Raw genomic sequence first — 26,082 nt, 5'->3', positions numbered from 1 at the left:
GTCTTATTCAGTGTGTATTCATTACTTCTGGCTGCAGGTTAGGTTTAAAACTTGCTTTTTTTTTTTGATGTCGACATTTATCATTTTAGTAGATGACTTTTATTGATTGCAGTGAATTTATGGGTTACTAATTGATATGAAGTTGACATAAATCCCAAACCATACCGCCGGTTGGCTGGTGGGGTCCAATTCCGTGCCCGTGAATCTTGCTAGAGATGATGTGATTTGAAAAATAGACAGCAACTAAAATATACTACTGTGGAAGTAACTAGAGGGATTCGAGAGCACATATATATTATGACTAGATCTAAGATAAATGGTGAAATAGGATTCTTGAGTTATGAAAATTTTCTTGAGGTTTTTTGTTTATAATATGCGTAAAAGCCATTATTGCAGAACTGGAAACAAAAAATTAAATGCTACAAAAGCAACTGATTGATAAAAAGAAAATCTTAGTGTTTTATAGTAAAGGGAGTGGATGACTCAAGGTTTCCCATACCGGTTTTGGTGGCTGTTTTGGCCGGCAGTACGGTATGGTACCGTATCGAATCGAGGCAAACCGGCGAAGGAATCCGAAGCCGAACCAGGAGAAGAAAAAGAGAGAGAAATAAAGAGAGAGGGAGGAAGAAAGAAAGAGAGGGAGGGGAAGGAGCCGGCGGGGCGGTCGGACGGCCTCCGTGGTTGTCAGAGGGTGCAGTTCATACGCGCGGCACCACAGGCGTGAAATAGGGGCGAACGGCCTCCGTGACTGTCGGAGGGCGCAGTTCATACGCACGGCACCACAGGCGTGAAATAGGGGCGAACGGCCTCCGTGGCTGTCAGAGGGCGCAGTTCACACGTGCGGCACCACGGGCGTGAAATAGGGGCGATGCCCTTGTTTCACAAAATTTTGTTTAAAAATCGGGTTTTAAGTGAAGCCGGCCGTTTTTTTTTTTAAAAAAAAAATGGCCTAAAGTCGGCAACTGTTTTGCCAACTTCATGAGTTTAAAATCAAGAAAAAAAATGAAAACAGGCCGTCGCTTGTTTTGAAAAAGAAGGGGGCGGAGCGCGGAGGGGCTCTGTCCGCTGGACCGCTCTCAAGCCGTCGGTGTCGGCTCGCCGGCCATCGGGGATCTCTCTCCGTGGCTCCACCCGCTCGACCGCCCTCAGGCCATTGGCGTCAGCTCGCCAGCCACCGGGGACCTCGTGATGGAGGCACCGTCCGTCCGATATGTCGCCCCCCTCCCTCCGTCGAGCTCTCTCTCTCTCTCTTTCTCGCTCTTTCAAGTGCCCTATCGGACGATAACGGGGTTCGGAAGTCCTCCGACGGCCACAGCGGGCCACCGCCGGCCTCTCTCTCCGTCTTTCTCTCTCTTTCTCAATTTTTCTCTCTTTCCCTCTCGGTACCGTTAGTGTACTGTTTGAACCAGCCGAACCGTGCCAATTTTCCGTCGTCTGGTATGGTACGGGGTGTACCGGCCGGTTCGGCACGGTACAGAAAATTCTGGGATGACTAGCTTGCTACCAAGCTAGTAGAAAACCTAGTTTTGTGCACAGTTTGTGGAAACATCATTTAATTGGTCCTGTAGCTGAATTTAAATGTCTGATTGTTACCACTATCAAAAAAAATAAAGTTCATATGAATCATTTTTTACTACATTTTTCATCTGCCTCTAATCAGTATGAACCTTTTGCTCATTTACCTGTATTCTCAACATTATGATCAACAATGATCCTCTGCTGGTTTTGTGCTTTAGCATGTCAGCTGATAAACAGATGATTTTGTTCACCTTTATTGCAGTTCATTTTCAGGTAGAATATCTAATATGGCTTTTTGTTTCACATGCAGTTTGATCGAACAGACAATGTAATGCCCCTGCATTAACTAAGGAATCTGCAAAGGTAGACTTTCTGCTCATTTTGCTAATAAATTTGATGCCTCAAGCTTTCCATCTCATCATGAACATGCATCAACATCTGCTCTTATTCTAATGTCTTGTTGATGCATGTTGAATAGGCAGTAATTGCCTTTTTGACTGAAGTTATGGAAGGGTCTATTTGGTACATCACATCTTGTCTATCCTTAGAACACACTAAAGTTTATATATGCTGAATCTCATCTTTAAGCATTATGAATTCAAAATGGACTCACAAAGTCAAGTTGGTAAAATATATACTAAAACCGCTTCTCATTTTAAAGTGCAGCTTGTATGCTTAGCACATTCATGCGCATGGGTTTGTGTATCACCCATGCTAGAGCTTCAGAATTTTCTGTTTCCATTTCATGGATGGTTCAAATATCAATGACGCAAATTTAGAAATTTTATGTGTAAAGGAAATTGACTAGTTGATATCCCCCCTAAACTTATGTTTACTGATTGTATGAAAGAGTGGATTGAAAAGTCCATTAAGAATGCTATCATCGGGCTACTAGAGTGGATTGAAAAGTCTATTAAATTTTGTTATCATTTTTATGTTGTTTATTGCTTTTAATGATTGTTTAGGGTTTTTCTAGTTTGTCAAAGTTTAGGATTATTAGAGTAGGTTTTTTGTGCTGATGGTTGGGTTTGGGTGCGTGTATCGGTACCTGCTTTTCCTCGCCCTTGCGTCCTCCTCCTTTCTCTCTTCTTTCTTGTCCCCTCTCTCCTCCATGATAGAAAACAGGCAGACAAGACATGACATCCTGGGGCTCTTTCTTTTAATTGGGTCCTAGGTCTATCCTAATTGGTACCAAGTGAACCATTCGCCAACCTGCTTGGTCCTGGCTGGGATCCACAGATATGGACCAAGATGCCTGATTTACGTTGATCTAGGGTGTCATATTTGTCTCAGAACCTGGCCTTGCACTGGTCTGATCCAAGATGGTCAGGATGGACTAGGTCATGAATCCATGCTTTTGACAAATTTTACATGAAAAGCAACTTCTATTTTTCCTTGTTTATGTTTCTATTTTTTTTTTTTTTTTGTTTTTCTTGCATGCTCATCATGGCTACAAATAATTTGGACCTAAGACATTTGTCAGTTTGTACAGTACATTATTGTTTTTAACAATGTATAATCTAAATATTAAAAAAGGAGCATACTTGCAACTCCTATTAGTCATAAATTGTATACAACCAAGTTATAGGTCTTTTTGATTCTGTAAAAGCATATGTGGCAGTTTCTTTTTTCCTCATTATACATCCCATTATTTTGTTAGAATTTTGTTACATACTTTCTATTGATAGGATCATGGTTTGTTGAACTGCTCTGAATCGGATGGTTCGGGACATGCCTAATTATACCGGCGGCTAACCGGTGTGGTTTCGATGTTCGATTTGGAATGCCGGTGAAAACGGAGCGAGGGAGAAGGAAAGAGAGGAAGAGAGAGAGAGAAGAGGAAGGAAGGAGAGGGAAAGGCCGGCGGTGGCTCGTTGAGGCCTCCGAGGTTCCATGAGATGCGAGAATAGAGAGATAGAGTGAGAGGGGAAGGGAGAGAAGTGGAGTGAGGGGAAGGCGGCGGAGAGGTTGCTGGGTGGTCATCGTGGCTGTTGGACTGCCCAAAACCATCCTGTGGCCATTGTGGGTTCGAAATAGGGTTCAAACCCCTGTTTTGGTGTGTTTTTTAAAAAAATATGATAAACAGTGAAGTCAACAATGAGTTTGCCAGCTTCACTAGTTGGCTTCACTGTTTATCGTGTTTTTTAAAAAACATGTCGAAATAGGGGCTTTGCCTCTGTTTTGAATCCGTGGCAGTTGTGGGGCTGTTTGACAGCCATAACGGCCATCTGGCAGCCTCCCTGCCGCCTTCCGCTCGCTCCTCTTCTCTCCCTTCGTCTCTTTCTCTAGGAGGACCGTGGAGCCTGATAGGCCTCGGCGGCCCTCCAGCAGCCTCCGCTGCCTATGGCCACTACCGATGTCTCTACTGGCCTTCCTTTCTCTTTCTCCCTCTTTTTTTCTCTTTTCCTCTCCGATTCATCCCCCATTTTCTTGTCAATTTGGGCCCGATACAGTCCCGTACAAGGGTGTATGGGCTCGTATCACCAGCCAGCCAGCACGAGGTCTGGTTCCGAGCTGGCAATCCTTAGATAGGATGTTTCTATTGTGGAAAGAAATATAGTTTCTTCACTCTTACAAAATTGTGGGTTTCCATTTATGCAGGAAAATGTAGATAGGAATCAAGATGATTTCTTCACTTTCAGTGAGGGTCCTGGGGCTGACAGCCAATCGGCACCAATTTTTGCTGATAAGAAGTTTGATCCATCTGATAAGATGAAAGAAACCCAACCTCTATCAACAAGAAAGTTTCACAGTTATGTTCTACCCACACCTTGCGAAGCTAAGAACTCAGACTCCATGGGGCCTGGGAATAAATTTTCTGCAGATCAGCCAGAAAGCAAGGGTGGCTGGCCCGCACAGTTGTGGCATTCATCTCCATTGGTGGCGAATAAGCTTGTGAAAGATCCCAGAGATAATGAGTTATCAAGTCCCACCAGGGTACTTAAAGCACAGTCGGAACTTAAAGAGAGCAACATTAATAGTAGTCCTATCCTTATGCCTTCTCCCATGGCAGAGGGGCTTTCAGGACTGCAATTTAATCCACACACTGCTTCTGATACTAAAAAAATCAAAAGACAGGCTTTCTCTGGTCCACTGACAGGTAAAGCTTGGTCAAGCAAGCCGATGAATTCTGCAACCGATCACAGATCCTCTACGGATTATTCTCCTGTATTTTCTGCAAAGACAGCATGCTCCCCAAAACAGCCAATGGTGTCCTCAAAAGTGTCTCCTGGCACCTCACCTCCTACTAGGTCATCACCAAAAATCAGTGAACTTCATGAGCTTCCTAGACCTCCCACCAGTTTAACAAATCCCGCAAGACCTTCCAGTCTGATTGGTCATTCAGCTCCTTTAGTTTCTAGGAGCCAAATGCTTCCAGCAACAAGCAGAACATCATCAGCTGCATCACCTACAGCATCACCACTACCAGCACCACCTGGTCCAATAGCTCGCAGTTTTTCTATACCTTCTAGTGGTCTAAGAAAGCCAGTTTTTCCAGTTGCTAAGTTGCTAGAAGTGCGTCATAGTCGAGAGGTGACTGGAGAGGTTGCTTCACCTCCTCTGACACCTATATCCTTAACAAATATTCATCCAGCATCGACAACTTCAGAATCAGGTGCTTGAACTTGGAAAACATAAGGTCAGTGAAAGTTGTTAAAGCACATAATGTTGTCCATTATTGAAGCACTAGTCCACTATTTGCATGGTTTATATTTCATTTATATTCTAGCTATTGTTACTGTGGTGGATTCTCTTTAAATAGTTTCAGTTGATATGTTTGAATATAAGTGGAAAATAATTGTACATCTTATACCTGCATGCCCATATTGTTAGATGTGTTTGAAAGCTATTCTGTTATTTTATAAATGTAATACTAACTCATTTGGGAATATTATGATTGCAAAACAAATTGCTTTCATTTTCTTTTGGATTTTTCTGAGAATATGATTTTGTCTCATAGCTTGCTTGTATGATTTCCAGATTACAAATTTAAGTTGGGGAATGTTATAGTGATTTACCAGCCACTCTAGTCCACATTGCTATGTACAATAAATCATGGTGTTTTTTAATCAAATAATATTATGTGAATGTTAAGTTATATTTCTAGGGATTCACTAGTCACTTGATGCGATATGAGACTATAGATTTTTTTTTTTTTTTTGGGTTAAATGTCATTCAAGAGAAATACATTATACTCTGGTTATAAACACTCGTATATGTAAATTGAGAGTTAATTCTTTTTTTTTTTTGGATTCTTTATTCTTGTCAAAATTTCTCAGGAATTTCTTGCATCACATAAAAGACATACAAATCACATGCCTCTGGAATTAAAGGTTTCGAACTTACATTTTTGCATAATCTCAAGGCCTGCGCTTCTTTGTTTGCTATTCTATAACACAAACAGCTTGTCTTCTTAGCTGAGAATAAAAGTAAACGTGAGCCGAAACAACAGATTTCTTTTCTCCTAATAATCACATGCTTCTTTTTTTTTAATCTAAAAGAACTGGCTGGGAGAGCAACCTCTCCAATTTTTACATTTTTTACCACCATCTTCATTCTCATCAATGCAAGTTCTATACAAAAGAGAAAAAATGACTCCGTTTTTTTAATTTTTGCCAAGCATGCTTGCATGTCCTTGTTCATTGTTTATGCTTCAACAGTTGGTTCTCCATACGGACAACAATCTGTCAAAAGTCATGATCATGTGCAGGCCATCTTCCACCAATGTGATGCTTATCTTTTCCCAATAAAAGATTTAAAAAAAGAAAAATTGCCTCATCATGCAGTCAGTTACCTTGTCTCCAGTAGATTTGGGTTATGGTTCACGCCAAAAAATTGATTGGTCCTCTTTTGCCATGTCAACTGTTGGATTCCGCACCGCATGTATCTCAAAGCAGTTCGAAAACCACCTTTCTTCTGACTGCACAGATCTCGGAGCGATAATTGTGCAATTCAATGATGTATTCGCACGAAGGAATGGGAATCCTTTCCTGCGAATGATACAGACCCTTTCCATCTGCAGTTGAATATCACCAAGCACATGCTGGAAGCTGTGGAGACTCTTCCATATGATTTTGAATTACATATACATGGTATTTTTATTCATAAGTGAATGCAGTGAAAGATTAGTTGGAAGAAATCTCTTTCATTGCAAATTCTCCATCATACTTTACACTATAACGTGCCTCCATACCTTGTCTGATGTTAAGAGTGAGTACTTCCTAGTTTGATGAAGAACAACATTTTCTTCTTTCTATTAAGCTATAGGAGGGTAAATTATTGAAAACATAAAGGTTATCAAGGTGGTCTCCACAACAAATACACTACCACTTGCAACAGACCCTTGGCCCTAAATTCTAACGTCTATAGAGTCGAGCTCCTTGGGATGTTTGGTTGTCTAGTTTACATTTTTTAATTTTTTTCAGATGTTTGTTTATTTCTAGATTGCCCACCATACAATGTAGTGATTATGCGGCTTCTCATTTCAAGTTGTTGAAAAGCAAGTTCACTAAATATTGCCCATGGATCAGACTGTTTTGTCACATAACCCCAAATATGCCCTAGTCTTCCTGTAAATTTTTAGCCGCTCATCAGTAACTATGGGTGACAATGTTCTTATCCATATCGCATGTGGCACCTCCTCTTCATTATATTGAGCCCAAAGGATCAGAAAAATGCAACCAAAATATGGTGTACTTGTAAAAGACAATTTGGAGATCCTCCATTTCAGAGGATTTTGCTTGGATGTGAACTATTAGCTAAGAACAATCGTGTTCTTACCCACTTGTTGAGAAGTTTATCATGCTTTATGAGAAATCCGTGTAGTTTTTTAAGTTTCTACGTTTGGAAATAGTTTCTGAAGTGCAATTGAGATTTGGACTCAATTTAAGCATCCCCCTTAATCTAAGCTTCACTCATTTAATGGTGAAATTATAGTATACTTAGTGAGCTAACTGTTCTTGCCTCTTTGGTTGCAGGATTCTTGTGAGTAAATCCACCTTGGTTTTGCTGTCCAAAGCTGGTCAACTTCGTCACCTGTCATCATGTGGTATGATAGCATGTACATTCCTGGTTTCTGCCATGAGTCTCATTTTTTGTTACCCGTCATATTGATGGAAGAAAATTATGAGTGCCAAATAATGAATCGTTGTGTACCATGATTCATTCCTGGAAGAACTGAATTTTGTTAAAGAAGCATCAAAGCTTTTCGTTCTTCTTTCTTCCCCCAAGTTTTTTGTTCTTTATCGAGTCCCGTGAGGTTTGTGGAAATTCCGACGAATGAGATTATCTTGGATTTGTGCTATTGTGCTCTGAGGTTCGAGTTAACAATCTTAGATCTAATAATCAAGTATGAAGAGGGCTACTAAAATTTATGAATTTAGTGCTGGAAAATGTCATTCTATTGTTGTAATCGTGTCTGGCTTCTGGTAATTAGGGATTGAGATATTGAGCTTTGTTTCGTTGGTGCCTGCCTAGTGTTTTGACAGTTGAACTATCTTTCTTTTGAGCGAGCAAGAGAGACATCTATCATAATCATTGGTAACAAGTTATTTCAAAATCATAGTTAGGGTACTTGTTTCCAGGTATGCTTTTGGAAGAGAACATTCTATCATTTTTCGGTTTTGTTTGGGTTGAAAATGAGGCACCTATAATTTACTCATTGTGGTTACTACCATAACATTAACATTCAATGATGATATTGCATTATTGCTTGTTTTATTTCATGGATCAATTTCTTTTTTCCTAACATTCCCAGGATTGATGTTACTCATAAATGCTGGCCTGGTAGAAACACAAAAACCCTTTGTTCATCTTTTCAGCAGCCAAGCACCACCATGTTACAAAAAGACTAAAAGATTCAATGTCAAAAAAAGGAAAAATAAAATACATCAACGCTAGCCGACTGTAGAGCGTGAACTAATACGACATAGTTTGATATGGGTGTGGGTCTTGTTTTTTATGTTCAGTCCAGTTGTTGGTAAGTTTGCCTAGGTCTGATCCAATCTTGTATCGCCGGTCCCAGGCCCATCCACCAGCGCTGATTCCCTCTGCTTTGAGATCTGATCACGGGCCACGTGGCCCAGCCTGGCCCGAAACTTAGGCCTACTTTGGAAAAAAAAAAGTTTAATGCTGATAGAAAGAAAAAAAAAAAAAAAATGCATGACTCATTGTTTCCAACTAAAAATTATGGAACAACAGCTGCAACTACAAGTTTAGATAAAGTACAAATTACGTTGTTCCATTAACATTATAACAGACAAACATTAATGTGCGTCAAAGCTAAGTAAACAAGTAAGTGTGACCATAATTCTTGAAGACACTTTAATGTTGGAAGAACATCCTTTCCTTGCAACTTTTAAGTCTTAGAACCTAAAGAACACAAAACTAAAACATCAACAATTTTTAATGATTGAACGTAAATAATTGTTGGTGGTGTTATCAGTAGAATATCTGCGTGACCGAACCATCTGATCCCTCTTCCTTGTCATCTTTATTCTCGCTAGGAGATGCTTCCATGTTAGCTCCTAGGATATCCAATCATCAGATAAATATGAAATAACAAAAAAATAGTTTATTCAAATATACATTAGAGAAAAATATAGGAATAAGCAAAGATTTAAAAGAATTACCTAATGACAAGCCTTTTGCATGCAACCAAATCTCATAACATGCAGCTTGAACTGCCTTTGGGGAAAGTGAGCTTCATCAAGGATCTATCAACTTTTATCCATACAAGGAGTGGCTAAAATGTCACGAGCCATTGATACAACCTTAGAACAACGACCTGACGCATCTCTTCCAATACCCTAAAATATCAAGATCAGTATGCTGCCCAAGATTTTGCTCTGCCAAGTAAATATCTAATTGTGATTTCCTATGATCAGGTTTTCATTTTTTACTCAAAAACAATTCACAATCTTCAAAACCATCGCTGTCACTCTTTCCAACACCGTTGCCACTAGAAGTTCCACCCTTTGGGGAAGAGAGTGAAGTTGAATGCAGCCTATACTCCTCAAATGAATCATACGGAGTATTCTTAATATTCAGAACCATCTCCCTGCAAAGTTTTAGGGTAACAATGTTCAACTAACGCTAACTGGCAATGGGAATCTAGAACTGTAGACAAGACAAGATCAAACTGTACTCTAACCGATACTTGTTAAATTTTACTTGCATGTCTCTAACGATATCAACATGAAATCACTTGGGCCATTAGCAGTCTCTATCAACTTCCTATGAATCTCCCACACTCCCCTAAAATAAATGTTGGCTGTTGGTTGCTCACTGACATAAAACTGGTTAGTCATATCATAAGACACTTTCTAAAACTTGTGAAGAATAGCCGCCACCTTTTCCAACTCTTGTTCAGAAAGTGCAAAGATTCTAAATTCTTTATTACATTTTGCCTAATGATCTAAAATATGCTTGAAATAAAGAGCATGGTCAAGCATAAGAAATAGTAGAACTCCATCTAACACAACAATCGTAATGCAATCTTTTTCTGATATTCAAATGGAAACTTTTTTTCAGCAATTTCCAAAAACAATTTCTACTTTGGAATTGAATTTTTCAAATGCTTGACCACATTTCTAATTTTACAAGCAACACCATTGATGAGCTTAAGACCATCTTGCACAGCAAGACTAATAATATGGTAACAACATCGAGTTTGGAAAAAATCACCACCATGTTTATTTGCAAGAAGATAAATCTAAAGAGAAGTAGCCACGGTGTCATGATAGGATGCATTATCCAATGTCAAAGTAAAAACTTTACTATTAATTTTCCATTGAGATATGTACAAAGCCACCTCATCATCAGTGGAAAGCCTATCAAAGGGGGATGTTAAGGATGCAACTCTAACTATCCTTTTTCGGAAACTTAAAGTTACTGTCAATCCAATGTGCATGCTATGATGCAAACATATTCATCCTGTGTGTTATCGTTTTTCCAATTATCAGAAATCAAACAAATTCTCTCATGAGCCTTTGCTAACTCCTCCTCCACAACATTTATTTTATCCCTATAATATTTCAATGCATCTCTCTCTTAATGGTGTGCCAACTCATGGTTTTATATTGAGGACACGTAACAGACGCCATATGCTTAAAACTGGATTCCTCACAAGTTGTAAAAGGATGTGCATTAGAGACAATAAAAGTGCAAATAGCTTTACAAACTTCTTCCGAATCAAACTCCGGATTTCTCAAATGCAAAGAAATGCTTCCATCAATTGTGGTTTCAGTTGAAACAGTGTAATTTCTTATGCTGAAAGCATTTAGAACCGCCTTTTTAAATGGCACCACATGAGACATAGCGTTGTTGGAAGCAGCTGAAAAAATGTCCTTACGATACTTGCATCGTGCCTTTGGTATGTCCTTGCCTTCGGTTAGAAAATTGAACACATGCAGCCACACCTTTGATTTTGCTTTCTTGTCCTTGACATTGCCACTCCCGAGCTCACTATCCTCCGCATCAATGGGTGAACTTGCACTTGCCAATCACACGTACGTACAACTGCAACATAATTCTATCAAGAAATTATGCAATCACTTATGTAAAAAATTTAAGGTATATTTGGTTACACTTTTTGATTTTTAATTTTTGATTTTTAAAAAATATTTTTTATTTTTTTATTTTTGCTATTGAGTAAAAATAAAAAAGTAAAAAGTATGTTTAGTAACTACATTACTATAAAGCAAAAAGTAACGTTTGGGGATGGTAGTGAAGAGTTCGACAAGAGAGAAATATTTGAAAAGTGAGGGAGAAGGGGGTGGGAAGGTGAAGAACTCGATGAGGGAGAAGGATTCGGGCTCTTTACTTTTTAGTTTGACATTTTAGATGTGGAAAAGTAAAAAAAATAAAAAAATAAATTTTAGAAAGCAAAAAATTTTTACTTTGCATATCAAATAATTATTTTGATTTTTACTTTTCATAATATTATAAAACATGACTTTTTGATTTTTATTTTTTAAAAATTAAAAAATAAAAAATATTTTTTTAATGACTAACCAAATGGACCCTTGGTTTATAAGAATTATCCTAATAAAAAACCAGCCCATTATGCACCAAAGCACGTGGGATATAAGTACAACCAAATTAAAAATTTCTGTTCACATGCACTAATTGCACTGAAAAGTGATACATGGAGAACTGCAAGCAACTAATCAATGGACAAATAGTAGAGTAACATACACTACAAAATAAAAGCCATAGCAATGAAATTTTAGTAACACTTAAAAAAATATATTACTATAAATATTTTCTAATAATAATTTTAAAAATATCATAAAAGATATATAATATCGTAACAATCCATTAGGAGTATTACTAAAAGAAGAGGCAGTACCATGTACCCACTACCATAAGAAATAGTATTCTAAGTAATAGTTCTAAAAATTATCATAAAATATCTAAAATATTATAATGGTTATTCATGAATATTGCTAAATTTTTTTATATTGCGATGGTACCTTCTGAGGATAATATTTTTCAGTTAAATAAAACTTATTTGCAATATATATAGTTTTATCATGGAATACTAATTATTTATTGATGACATAAATTTTGCCATCTATACATTATTATATAACTAATAATTTTTATTGCCAATTATATATTATTTATTTTTGTAATAAATTAGTATCGTACAAAACTGATTTGGAATTTTATGATGATGATATTTCATCATTAAATATATATTTGAATATTTTTACAAATAGATATTACATATATCTAATAAATTTTAAAAGTAGTGGTGATTCAACTACATATATCAACTATTATATGTTATATTTGTACTTAATAATTTTAATAAATTAAGTATGATATTTTCAATTTTATTTGGCTGGGTAATGGTTTAAGATGCACCGTAATGATGTAATGGTCTAAGATGTAATTATTAAAAATTTATATGGAGAATGATTTAATGAAGAATTTGGAAAATCAATCCCACCTAAATTTTATTAAAAATATATGAAAACTAAAATTTCTTAGATAAAATATACAATAAAAATATAACAGTATTTTGTATTAAATACCACAACTTTTTAATTAAACCATGAGTAAAAAGAATCATGAATTATCTACATTTAAAAAATTATTAAAAATATAATAACGAAATATATTAAAATTACTTATATTTTTAGATATTTAAAATAAAATTATTCATTTTTTATTGTCTTTCAAAATATATCAATATGTTTCTATACTACATCTAATGTATGTAAAATATAATAGATCAGATCTATTACCTTGCAAGTTAGACGTTCTAACTTTATTGATCCAGATTTGAAGATGATGTTGCGAGCCGCACACGCATCCAACCTCTAGGAGTCATCCACACGAGCCCATGAATCACGATTAGAAGTTCTGGTCTAAAATAAATCAAAATTTATCTTATAAAATCAGAGAATCTCTAGATCTAAGATCTTATTATATGATTATTACATGGTATTAAATTAAAAATTAAAATATAAAGAGCAAGAACTACATGTTGATCATATCAACATGTTTCTATACTACATCTAATGTATATAAAATATAATAGATCAGATCTATTACCTTGCAAGTTAGACGTTCTAACTTTACTGATCCGAACTTGAAGATGATGTTGCGAGCTGCACATGCGTCTGACCTCTAGAAATCATCCACACGAGCTCACGAATCACGATCAGAAGTCCTGATCTAAAAAATCAGCACAGTATGCTAATACTGTGCCGATCCTTCTTTGATGGTCGATCAGATACCTCCTTCTTCTTGATTAGGACTCTTTCAAAGATGAGAAGTAAGAGAAGAAGTTTTAAATCTGAGATACTCTCAGAAAACTCAAGATGGAGGAAGGAAAGAGGTGAACACAGCAACCCTAGAAGAAGACCCTCTTCTTCTTCTCTTTGCTCTCACCTAGACACCTAGTCTTGGGTCTATTGTATCTTCATGCCCCAACCTTCTTTCTCCCTAATTTTTGCATGCCCCAAAGATCTCTCTTTTCTCTATTTTTCATAAAAATTTTATGAAAAAATTTATTTAAAATAGAGAGATATGATAGAGTCCTTGTCTAGGTCAAATACCTAGTCAAGGATTATCCAAACATGGCAAGACAAGGGGCGCCCAACTTTTGGGTGTCTCCTCCTTTTTCTGCCATGGACCACCAGCAAAGGGTGCATATTATGTGCCATAAAAGCTATAAAAATCTTAAAAAAAATTTAGATAAAATCAGTACCATAAGGAAAGAGTTTTGATTTCCTAAAACTCTATCTCATAGAATTTAAAATTCAAAATAATTCCTACTTTGACTTGATCCACAACTACATTCCATGTAAGAGAAAAAGAGAGAAAAGTTTTGGGCATATGTGAAGATCTGGGAGAGAGGGTTTTGTTTCATAAAATAAGAGAGAGTGGGTGTGGGATAAGAGAGAGTGGGCGTGGGGGGCTAAGATGGTGCAAGGTGGAATCCTAGTCTTACTAGGATTCAATCTATGATTTGTTCAAATTTGGTTTCTCAAACCAAATCAGACCAAAACCAAATCAACCCAATTAAAATAGATCTTAACCCAATTAAGAGCCTAATTTAATCAGATTAAATTAGATTTAAATCTAATTTAATTTTTTAATCAAATTAGAAATTAGGTTGATCCAAATCCTATTTGAACTAGGACTAGTTTTTCTTTGCACTTGACTTATCCAATAAACCAATTAGATTTGATCGAATCTAGCCCAAACCAAATTTAATTAAATCATATTCAATTAGACTTAATCTTAGCCCATTGGCTTAATCAAATTAAGCCAATTAGCAATCGAATTGCTAATCGATCCTCCTGCAATACTTGCACTAGGTTAAATGTCAATCGTATTGATCGTTTAACTCTAGAACAATTCTTAATCGTTGATCAACCATCCGATCGGATCGTGAACTCTAATGTGTGTGACCTCATAGGTTAGAACCTAAGTTGGTAGCACAGGAATAAATTTTTGTATCATTCAAAGTGACCATCTAGCAATGGTACCCGACGGTCGGATAGGTCGAATGTGTAGAATAACATCCTTAGAACCCATACGGATATAGTCTCCATATAATTCATCCCCTTGACCAAAATGCTCATAGAACACCTCAGAGTTCAACGGTCAACTCTGATCAGGTTGTCCACACTATATTTCAAAATATCAAATCCATCTGATGGATTATCCTGGCAAAAATTTTGCTAAATTGAAATACAGCGACTCATTCTTCTCCAACTCTTGGAGTGGTCAATCCCATCTTGATCACAATCCAACTTCATAAGTACTTGACTGTGCCCAGAAGCCTTCCGTCACTAAATTAAAAATTTAGTTAGTCCAGTATCAAAGCACAGTGAGTTGCTTGCAAGTCACTGAGGCGATCTCGGATCTAAGAGACACTTATACCTATATCCCATCAAAGATATTTTCGACAGCAGAATGCTCTGAAGTTGGTCACGTTCAATGATGTTGTACCCTTACATCTTACCTGTATGCCATACCAGTGTCTCCATACTCTTTGGTTAAGAAGACAACTAACCCATATGGCCTACAGTGACCTATGCTCGATAGAAGCTGTTATCCTTATTAACAGTCTATCATTTGATCGTGAACAATTTTAAGGACTAATCGATAAATCTTCTCTTTATCAAACCTAAATAGTATTAAGGACTTCATCACAACAATGAAGTTCATTAGAAGATGAAAACTTATGATGAAAATATCAAAAATAATTTTATTTATTAACAAATCAATTACAATACAAGGTTGCTCAACCGTCAACAGGTTGACGATTGGTTTTTGGGACATATTTTTTAATAACTCCCACTTGTCCTAAAGCCACTCGGCACATTATCTATCACCCATCTTCGACTTGTGATTGTCGAACTCCTTTATTGCCAGGGCTTTAGTGAAGGGGTTGGTCAGGTTCTCCTTTCCATCGATCTTTTGAAGGTCGACATCATCTCGATCTACGATCTTTCAGATCAGGTGGAAGTGGCGCAAAATGTGCTTCATCCATTGGTGTGCTTTGAGCTCCTTCGCCTGAGCTATGGCACCAGTGTTGTCGTAGTAGAGCAGGATCGGACCATTGAGGAAAGGTGCTACTCCGAGCTCGGTGATGAATTTTTTCAGCCATACAGCTTCCTTTGCGGCATCCGATGCTGCGATGTACTTCGCCTCACAAATAGAGTCTGCCATAGTATGCTGCTTGAAACTCTTCCAATAGATCTTCACCATTCAGAGTAAAGATATAACTCGACATGCTTCTACTATCATCATGGTCATATTGAAAGTTGGAGTTTGTGAATCTCACAAGTTTCAGATTTGACTCGAGATAAACCGACCATTGGTTCTTAGTATTTCTTAAATATTTAAGGATGGCTTTAACCACTTTTCAGTGATTTTCTTCAGGATCAAATTGGTATCTACTCACTACTCCTAGTGAGTATGCCACATCTGGCCTTGTACATGTCATGGCGTACATGATAGATCCCACGATCGAAGTATATAGGACTCTACTCATATGCTCTCTCTCTTCAGGAGTTATCGGACAATCCTTCTTTGAGAGAAAAATTTCATGGCCTATCGGTAGATAGCTCTTCTTGAAATTCTCCATGCTGAATCTCTTTAGCACAGTGTCTATATACGTGGACTAGGATAACCCAAGTATCCTTTTAGATCTATCTCTATAGATCTTCATCCCTAAGATGTAGGATGCTTCACCCAAGTCGTTCATGAAGAACTGCGATGAAAACCAAACTTTTATTCCCTGTAGTGCGGGAATGTCATTCTCAATTAAGAGAATATCATCCATATACAAGACAAGAAATACCACAACTGGACTATTTGCCCATTTATAGATGTAGGGCTCTTCTCCATTCTTAACGAAGTCATACGTTTTGATCACCTTATCAAAATGCATGTTCCAACTCTGAGAAGCTTGCTTCAATCCATAAATGGATCTCTGAAGCTTGCACACCTTTGACACATCTGTGGATGTAAATCCCTCAGGTTGTATCATATACACCTCTTCAGTCAGCTCTCCATTCAGGAAAGCTGTCTTTACATCCATCTGTCAGATCTCATAATCCAGATGGGCAGCTATTGCAAGCATTATCCGAATAGATTTGAGCAATACCACAGGGGAGAACATCTCGTTATAGTCAATACTATAATGTTGACGATACTCCTTGGCAACCAGACGAACTTTATAGGTCTCCACCTTTTCGTCTGCACCCCTCTTCCTTTTGAAGATCCATTTACACCCAATAGGTTTAACCCCTTCAGGTGGGTCAACCAATGTCCATACATCGTTGACCTTCATAGACTCTATTTCAAATTTTATGGCTTCAAGCTATTTCTCAAAATCAGATCTCTGCATTGCATCCATATAGGTGATCTTACCTCATCGTTCTTATCGAGTTCGATGGGATCACTGTCTTGGACCAAAAAATCATAGTATCGGTCCGGCTGACGCGGTATTCTATCGGATCGCCTTAATGGTACAGGTACATTGGGCTCCAGATCTGATCTAATCAAATCTGACTCAGGTTCAGCTATTGGTGTCGATCCTTCTATCTGTTGAACTTCATCAAGTTCAACCTTAGAGGCAACGGTTCCTTCACCAAGGAACACTTTTTCTAAAAAAATTGTCTTAAGGCTGATGAACATCTTTTATTCATCAGTATGGTAGAAAAAATATCCTTTGATCTTTTTGGGGTACCTTATGAATGTGCATTTGTCAGATCTAGGTCCAAGTTTATCTGTAACTAATCGTTTGACATAGGCCGGGCACCCTCAGACCCTAAGGTGTGAAAGTACTGGCTTACGCCCTGTCCATATCTCATATGGAGTCTTAATTACAGACTTACTTGAAATTCTATTTAACAGATAATAGGCCGATTCGAATGCATATCCCTAGAAAGATATCGGCAAGCTGGCAAAATCCATCATGGATCGGATCATGTCTAACAGAGTCTGATTTCTTCTTTCAGACACACCATTATGCTGTGGTATTTCTGAAGGAGTCCATTGGGAGAGAATCTCATTCTCTTTTAGATATGTGAGAAACTCACCAAAAAAATATTTTCTTCTTCGATCAGATCGAAGAGTTTTAATACTCTTCTCAGTTTATTTTTTTGCTTCACTTCGGAATCGTTTGAACATTCTAAATGAATCTGACTTATGTTTTATCAGATAGACATATCCATATCTGGATAGATCGTCCATAAAAATGATGAAGTAAAAATATCCACCTCTAGCACTTGTGCTCATGGGCCCGCATACATCAGTATGTACTAGGCCCAAGAGCTCAGTAGCTCTCTCACCTTTCTCAGTAAAAGGTGACTTGATCATTTACCAAGAAGATAGGACTCATAGGCCGGAAGTGATTCACAATCACTGACTTCGAGGATTTTCACTTGAGTCAACATGTTTATCCTATTCTTGTTTATATGACCTAGCCTATAGTACCATAAATAGATATCTGATACACTATCTAGTCTAGAGTGCTTGCCTATAGAATAGACTACATTAACAAGTTGTGATAACATATACACACCATTATTTAAATGTCCACAAAAATAGTAACACCATTCATAATGATATTACAAACTTATTTCTTTATTAAAATTTTATAATCATTTTTGGCCAGAAGGCCTACAGAAATAATATTTAAAAAGAAACTGAGACAGAAATGATAATCATTAAGAACAACAATATGAGACTCAAATACAAGTTTCAAGATTCCTAATGCTAGAACTGAAATTGATCTTCCATCTCCAATGTTCAGGAACCTCTCACCTTGCTCGAATCTCTTACTGACCTGCACCCCCTACAACGAATTGCAAATATGGTAAGGGCTACTGGTATCCAATACCCAATCAGTTATATCACAAATAGAAAAATTATAAGGAGTTATCATATAAATACCTTGCCCAGCAATAGCTTGCTTCTTTCTCTGCCTATTTGGATCCAGGGAGGCAATGTACTGAGGACAGTTCCTCTTCCAGTGCCCCTGCTTCTTGCAAAAGAAGCATTCAACTTGACTCTTATCAGGCTTGATCTTTCTAGTCTAACCCTGCACTGATGTCCCAGCCTGAACTTGCACCTTCTTCACTTTCTTCTTCTTGTTCTTTTTTTCTTTCTTAAAGGGTCGAAAACTAGAAGACGAACCTCCCACTAAGTTCACCGACTTCTTGTGGAGTTGGTGATCCTTCTCAAAGTTCTGAAGCAACCTTAGTAACCCATGGTAGTTTACTTCAGGCTTTGTCATTCTATAATGAGTGAGGAATGGGAGATAAGACTTGGCAGCGAGTTCAGTATTGTATCTTTCCTAAGCTGCTCATGCAAGGGAAAGTCGAGCTTGCTCAAACACTCCATCAGCTCGATCATATACAATACATGATCAGTGACAGAGGCACCATCCTGTATTTTGACATAGAAGATGGTACAACTAATCTTATACCTCTCCATGTCATCGAATATGCCAAAGGCATCCTCTAACACTTGAAGCATGTCCTTTGGCTGAGTCATCTCAAATCTGCGACTGAACTCGTCACTCATGGCAGCCAGCATGATGCAGTGCACCGTGGTCCGATCATTGAGCCACTTCTGGTAAGTGTCTCTGACTGTTCCACGTGCATTGGCAGCTGGCTCCTCAGGTGCAGGATCCGTTATCACATATAGGATCCGTTCATGCTCCAGGACTATCTTCAACTTTCGGTACCAGCTATCGAAATTAGATCCCACCAACTTATCATTGTCCAACAATGATCGGAGTGATAGAAAAGTGGCCATATCTGCACAAAAAAAAATTATAACCTAATTAATAATTAATTTATTAAACCTAAAGATTTGGACTTTAATCAAAATGTTTCTCCCACTATTTTATTCGAATTGGTAGCCTCTACCTTCAATTCGAAGAATTATCCTAATTTCTTAATGGGTACTAGAATCCACTTAGACTGCGCATAAGTCCAACTTTGGTTGGCCAATCCATGTACATCTAAGGATAGGTTCATAACCAATTATTTTTCTAAATAATTTCTAGTAATTTTAATTTTACCTCAGTCCCTAATCAGTAGGCTTTGGCCTCCACTGAAAAGGTCTGGTTAGGTCCAACCATTAACATGACCATACTTGGTCCACCTAGCCAATGAATGATTAGGCCCAACTTTGATTGGCTAACTTAACCATCATTTAGAAAGATGCAGTCAAGAAATCATATTATGAATGACAATTCCATCAGCCGATAAGCACCAGGCCTTTGGGCCTCCAATGATTATCCAACTGATGGATCTATTATTATCCACTTAATGGGAGGCTATGATCTAGTTATCACCATAACTATTTCATTTTAAGGACTTAATAATTTTAAAGGATTTAATTGATTTAGAGGAGGAGGTCAGATGAACCAGCTTACCATGATCCTCCCATTGGCTTCACTAAGTCAGCTTAAGGGAGACCATTAAAAGGGCTGGTCTAGGAGCATCTAATCAGTCACACTGATTTACCTAGCTGACATGAATCAGCTCGAATAGTTAAGTGATCCGATCAAAACATAATTTTACCAAGAGGTCAGGTAAGTTCCATCGATGGGAGGATCTACCAAAGCTTGCCTTAGACACCATCAGAAATGGCCAGGTAAGCGGGCTGCCAATTAAAAACCACCGGTATAGTTTACCTTAGACACCAACTGGTTTAAATAGTTTCGATTAGATCAGCCTAACAGTTCATGCTAGACCACTTAGCCAAGAATCAAATCTATTTGGTTCTCGTTAAAGATGTGGACTTGACCAACTACAACTGTTGTAATTGATCTAGAGAATCCTTGACCTAATCTAAGACAATAATTGATTAGATTTAGTCAATTCTCTAATTAAATCCATCTTTAACCTAACCTTAGGTTTAACCCAATTAATGGACCTAATTCCCACTAACCCATTAACCCAATGTATTATGGTTTGTGTCTTAAGTTCCTCAATTCATAATCCTAGAATCTAATCAAACAACTTCTTAATTCTCAATTAAGTTTTGGACTGAGGGTTGGGGTTCGACTTTTTGAAAATAATTTTTATATTTATAAAATATTTTTACAACATGGTTCTATCAACCAAGTTGTATGTTTGATTCATAATCAAAATACAAGTAAAAAAAGCATGAAACTACTTTAGATCTAATCTAAACAGGTTTATGTAATTGAAACAATTTCAATTTTAAATGCGCAAATTTCCCAAACAAATATGTGATGGTTCTTTATACGAAAATTATTAACAAAGAGATTTTATTTTAGATTTAAATATCTTTTAAATCTAATAAATTATAAATTTAATCTAGATCACATCTAACAAATTTATGATTAAAGATAGATCTACACGAATTAGGATAACCTTTGCACTGTAAGGGATAAACCTTACAGCAGGACAACCTACAGTTCGTGTTGATCTAAAACTTTTAATTTTAGATTTAACAATCAGATTATAAATTAGATCTAATCTAAAAAATAATCTAAGTATGTAAAAATAATCATATAATAAACAACCTAGGCTCTGATACCAATTGAAGGAACCAGATCTAGGATTTCAGGGTTAGATCTTGAAACTTTTTCAAGATCAGACAGCAGAAGACTAAAATAAATCAAAATTTATTTATAAAATTAGAAAATTTTTAAATATAAGATCCTATTATATGATTATTAAATGATATTAAATCAAAAATTAAAATATAAAGAGCGAGAACTACATGTTGATCATATCAACATATTTCTATACTACATCTAATGTATGTAAAATATAATAGATCAGATCTATTACCTTGCAAGTTAACATTCTAACTTTGCTGATCCAGACTTAAGGAAGATGTTGTGAGCCACACAAGCATCCAACTTCTAGGAGTCATCCATATGAGCCTATGAATCACGATCAGAAGTTCTGATCCAGAAAATCAGTACAGTATGCTAGTACTGCGTTGATCCTTCTTCGATGGTCGATCAGATACCTTCTTCTTCTTGATTAGGACTCTTCCAAAGATGAAAAGTAGAAGAAAGAGTTTTAGATCTGAGACACTCTCAGAAAACTCAAGATGGAGGAAGGAAAGAGGTGAACATAGCAACCCTAGAAGAAGACCCTCTTCTTCTTCTCTTTGCTCTCACCTAGACACCTAGTCTTGTGTCTATTGTATCTCCATGCCCCAATCTTCTTTCTCTTTGATTTTTGCACATCCCAAAGGTCTCTCTTTTCTCTATTTTTGATAAAAAATTTATAAAAAAATTATTTTAAATAGAGAGATATGATAAAGTCCTTGTCTAGGTCAAATACCTAGTCAAAGATTATCCAAACATGGCAAGACAAGGGGTGCCTAACTCTTGGCGTCCCCTCCTTTTTCTGTCATGGACCACCAGCAAAGGGTGCATATTATGTACCATAAAAGTCATAAAAATTTCAAAAAAAATTTGATAAAATCAGTGCCATAAGGAAAGAGTTTTGGTTTCCTAAAACTCTATCTCATAGAATTTGAAATCCAAACTAATTCCTACTTTGACTTGATCCACAACCACATTTCATGTAAAAGAGAAAGAGAGCAAAGTTTTGGGCATGCATGAAGATCTGAGAGAGTGGGTTTTGTCACACAAAATAAGAGAGAGTGGGCATGGATAAGAGAGAGTGGGTGTGGGGGGCTAAGGTGGCGCAAGGTGAAATCCTAGTCTTACTAGGATTCAATCTATGATTCGTTCAAATTTGGTTTCTTAAACCAAATCAAACAAAACCAAATCAACCCAATCAAAATAGGTCTTAACTCAATTAAGAGTCTAATTTAATCAAATTAAATTATATTTAAATCTAATTTAATTTTTTAATCAAATTAGAAATTATGTTGATCCAAATTCTATTTGAATTAGGACTAGTTTTTTCTTGCACTTGGTTTATCCAATAAACCAATTGGACTTGATCCAATCAAGCCCAAACCAAATTTAATTAAATTATATTTAATTAGACTTAATCTCTCCATTGGCTTAATCAAATTAAGCTAATTAACAATTAAATTGCTAATCGATCCTCCTGCAATACTTGCACTAGGTTAAATGTCAATCGTATTAATCGTTTAACTCTAGAACGATTCTTAATCGTTGATCAACCATCCGATCGAATCGTGAACTCTAATTGTATGACCTTATAGGTCAACCTAAGTTGGTAGCATAAGAATAAATTTTTGTATCAATCGAAGTGACATCTAGTAATGGTACCCGACAGTCGGATAGGTCGAATGTGTAGAACAATATCCTTAGAAACCCATACGGATATAGTTTCCATATAATTCATCCCTTGATCAAAATGCTCATAGGACACCTCAGAGTTCAACTGTCAACTCTGATCAGGTTGTCCACATGTATTTCAAAATATCAAATCCATCTAATGGATTACGCTGGCCAAGGTTTTGCTAAATTGAAATACAGCGACTCATTCTTCTCCAACTCTTGGAGTGGTTAATCCCATCTTAATCACACTCTGACTTACAAGTACTTGACTGTGCCCAAAAGCCTTCCATCACTGAATTAGAAATTCAGTTAGTCCAGTACGAAAGCACAGTGAGTTGCTTGCAAGTCACTGAGTGATCTCGGGTCTAAGGGACACTTATACCTATATCCCATTAGAGACATTCTCGATAGCAGAATGCTCTGGAGTTGGTCACGTTCATGTCGATGTATCTTACATCTCACCTGTATGCCATATCAGTGTCTCCACACTCTTTGATTAAGAAGACAACCAACCCATATGGCCTACAGCGATCTATGCTCGATAGAAGCTGTCGTCCTTATTAACAGCCTATCATTTGATCGTGAACAGTTTTAAGGACTAATCGATAAATCTTCTCTTTATCGAACCTAAGTAGTCCAAAGGACTTCATCACAACAACAGATTTCATTAGAAGATGAAAACTTATGATGAAAATATCAAAAATATATTTTATTTATTAACAAATCAATTACAATACAAGGTTGCTCAACCGTCAACAGGTAACGATTGGCTTTTTGGGACATATTTTCTAACAACTCCCACTTGTCCTAAAGCCACTCGACACAAGTATCTAATACCTATCTTCGACTTGTGGTTGTCGAACTCCTTTATTCAGGGGCTTTAGTGAAGGTCGGTCAGGTTTCCTTTCCGTCGATCTTCTAAAGGTCGACATCACCTCGATCCATGATCTCCCAGACCAGTGGAAGCGGTGCAAAATGTGCTTCGTCCGTGGTGTTTTTGGGTTCTTCATCTGAGCTATGGCACCAGTGCTATCCAGTAGAGCAGGACGGACCATCGAGGAGGTGCTACTCCAAGCTCGGTGATAAATTTTCTCAGCCACACAGCTTCTTTGTGGCATCCGATGCTGCGATGTACTCACCTCACAAACAGAGTCTGCCACAGTATGCTGCTTCAAATTCTTCCAGCAGATAGCTCCATCATTCAGAGTAAAGATAAAACCGACATGCTTCTACTGTCATCATGTCAGATTGAAAGCTGGAGTCTGTGAACCCAACAAGTTCAGATCTGACTCGCCATAAACCAATCATGTCCTTAGTATTTTCAAATACTTAAGGATGGCTTTAACCACTTTTCAGTAATTTTCTCCAAGATCAGATTGGTATCTACTCACTACTCCTAGTGAGTATGCCACATCTGGTCTTGACATGTCATGCGTACATGATAGATCCCACGATCGAAGCATATGAGGACTCTACTCATACGCTCTCTCTCTTCAAGAGTTATCGGACAATCCTTCTTAGAGAGAGAAATTTCATGGCCTATCGTAGATAGCCCTTCTTGAAATTCTCCATGCTGAACCTCTTCAGCACAGTGTCTATGTACGTGGACTGGGATAACCAAGCATCCTTTTAGATCTATCCCTATAGATCTTCATCCTAGGATGTAGGATGCTTCACCCAAGTCCTTCATGGAGAACTGTGATGACAACCAAACTTTTATTCCTAGTGCGGATGTCATTTTCGATTAAGAGAATATCATCCATGTACAAGATAAGAAATACCAACTGGACCATTTGCCCATTTATAGATGCAGGGCTCTTCTCCATTCTTAACGAAGCCATACGTTTTGATCACCTTATCAAAATGCATGTTCCAACTCCGAGAAGCTTGCTTCAATCCATAAATGGATCTCTGAAGCTTGCACACCTTGGACTCATCTGTGGATGTAAACCCCTCAGGTTGTATCATATACCTCTTCGGTCAGCTCTCCATTCAAAAGCTATCTTTACATCCATCTGCCAGATCTCATAATCCAGATGGGCAGCTATTGCAAGCATTATCGAATGGATTTGAGCATTGCCACAAGGGAGAACGTCTCGTTATAGTCAATACCATAATGTTGACGATACCCCTTGCAACCAGACGGGCTTTATAGGTCTCCACCTTTCATCTGCGCTCTCTTCCTTTTGAAGACCCATTTACACCCAATGGGTTTAACCCTTCAGGTGGGTCAACCAATGTCCATACATCGTTGACCTTCATGGACTCCATTTCAGATTTCATGGCTTCAAGCCATTTCTCAAATCAGATCTCTGCATTGCATCCATATAGGTGATCGGATCCTCATCGTTCTCATCGAGTTCGATGGGATCACCATCTGGATCAAAAAATATATATCTGTCGACTGATGTGGTACTCTCGGATCGTCTTAATGGTGCAGGTACATTGGGCTCCGGATCTGATCTAATCAAATCCTCAGGTTCAGCTATTGGTGTCGGTCCTTCTACCTGTTGAACTTCATCAAGTTCAACCTTAGAGGCAACGTTCCTTCACCAAGAAACTTCTTTTCTAAAAAGTTGCCTTAAGGCTGACGAACACCTTTTGTTCATCAGCATGGTAGAAAAAATATCCTTTGATCTCTTTGGGGTACCCTATGAATGTGCATTTGTCAGACCTAGGTCCAAGTTTATCTGTAACTAACCGTTTGACATAGGCCGGGCACCCCAGACCCTAAGGTGTGAAAGTGCTGGCTTACGCCTGTCCATATCTCATATGGAGTCTTAATTACAGACTTACTTGAACCCTATTTAACAGATAACAGGCCGATTCGAGTGCATATCCCCAGAAGGATATCGCAAGCTGGCAAAACCCATCATGGATCGGACCATGTCTAACAGAGTCTGATTTCTCCTTTCAGACACACCATTATGCTGTGTGTTCCTGAGGAGTCCATTGGGAGAGAATCCATTCTCTCCTAGATATGTGAGAAACTCACCAGAAAGGTATTCTCCTCCTCGATCAGATTGAAGAGTTTTAATACTCTTCTCAGTTTATTTTTCTACTTCACTTCGAAATCATTTGAACATTTCAAATGAATCGACTTATTTTTCATCAGATAGACATATCCATATCTGGATAGATCATCCGAAAGTGATGAAGTAGAAATATCCACCTCTAGCACTTGTGCTCATGGGCCCGCATACATCAGTATGTACTAGGCCCAAGAGCTCAGTAGCTCTCTCACCTTTTCCAGTAAAAGATGACTTGGTCATTTTACCAAGAAGACAGGAATCACAGGTTGGAAGTGATTC

General features: G+C 37.6%; 1 non-coding gene and 1 pseudogene across 1 annotated transcript in view; one reads left to right on the top strand and one right to left on the bottom strand.

Annotated features, from left to right (window-relative positions):
• The window catches only part of LOC105035464 (uncharacterized protein At2g33490), a 32,385-nt gene extending 24,653 nt beyond the window's left edge, over positions 1–7,732 (top strand). The window contains exons 9-11 of the transcript XR_012143416.1: positions 1,829–1,881; positions 4,120–5,158; positions 7,497–7,732. This is a non-coding gene — a transcript (uncharacterized protein At2g33490). The remainder of the gene's footprint in view (positions 1–1,828; positions 1,882–4,119; positions 5,159–7,496) is intronic.
• Positions 7,733–8,958: 1,226 nt separating this feature from the next.
• The window catches only part of LOC140856570 (uncharacterized), a 122,567-nt pseudogene continuing 105,443 nt past the window's right edge, over positions 8,959–26,082 (bottom strand).

This window comes from Elaeis guineensis, chromosome 1 (assembly GCF_000442705.2).
Source record: "Elaeis guineensis isolate ETL-2024a chromosome 1, EG11, whole genome shotgun sequence".
NCBI classification, from domain to species: Eukaryota; Viridiplantae; Streptophyta; class Magnoliopsida; order Arecales; family Arecaceae; genus Elaeis; species Elaeis guineensis.
The sequence above is the reverse complement of the archived record's forward strand: the minus strand, read 5'-3'. Positions and strand labels throughout refer to the sequence as shown.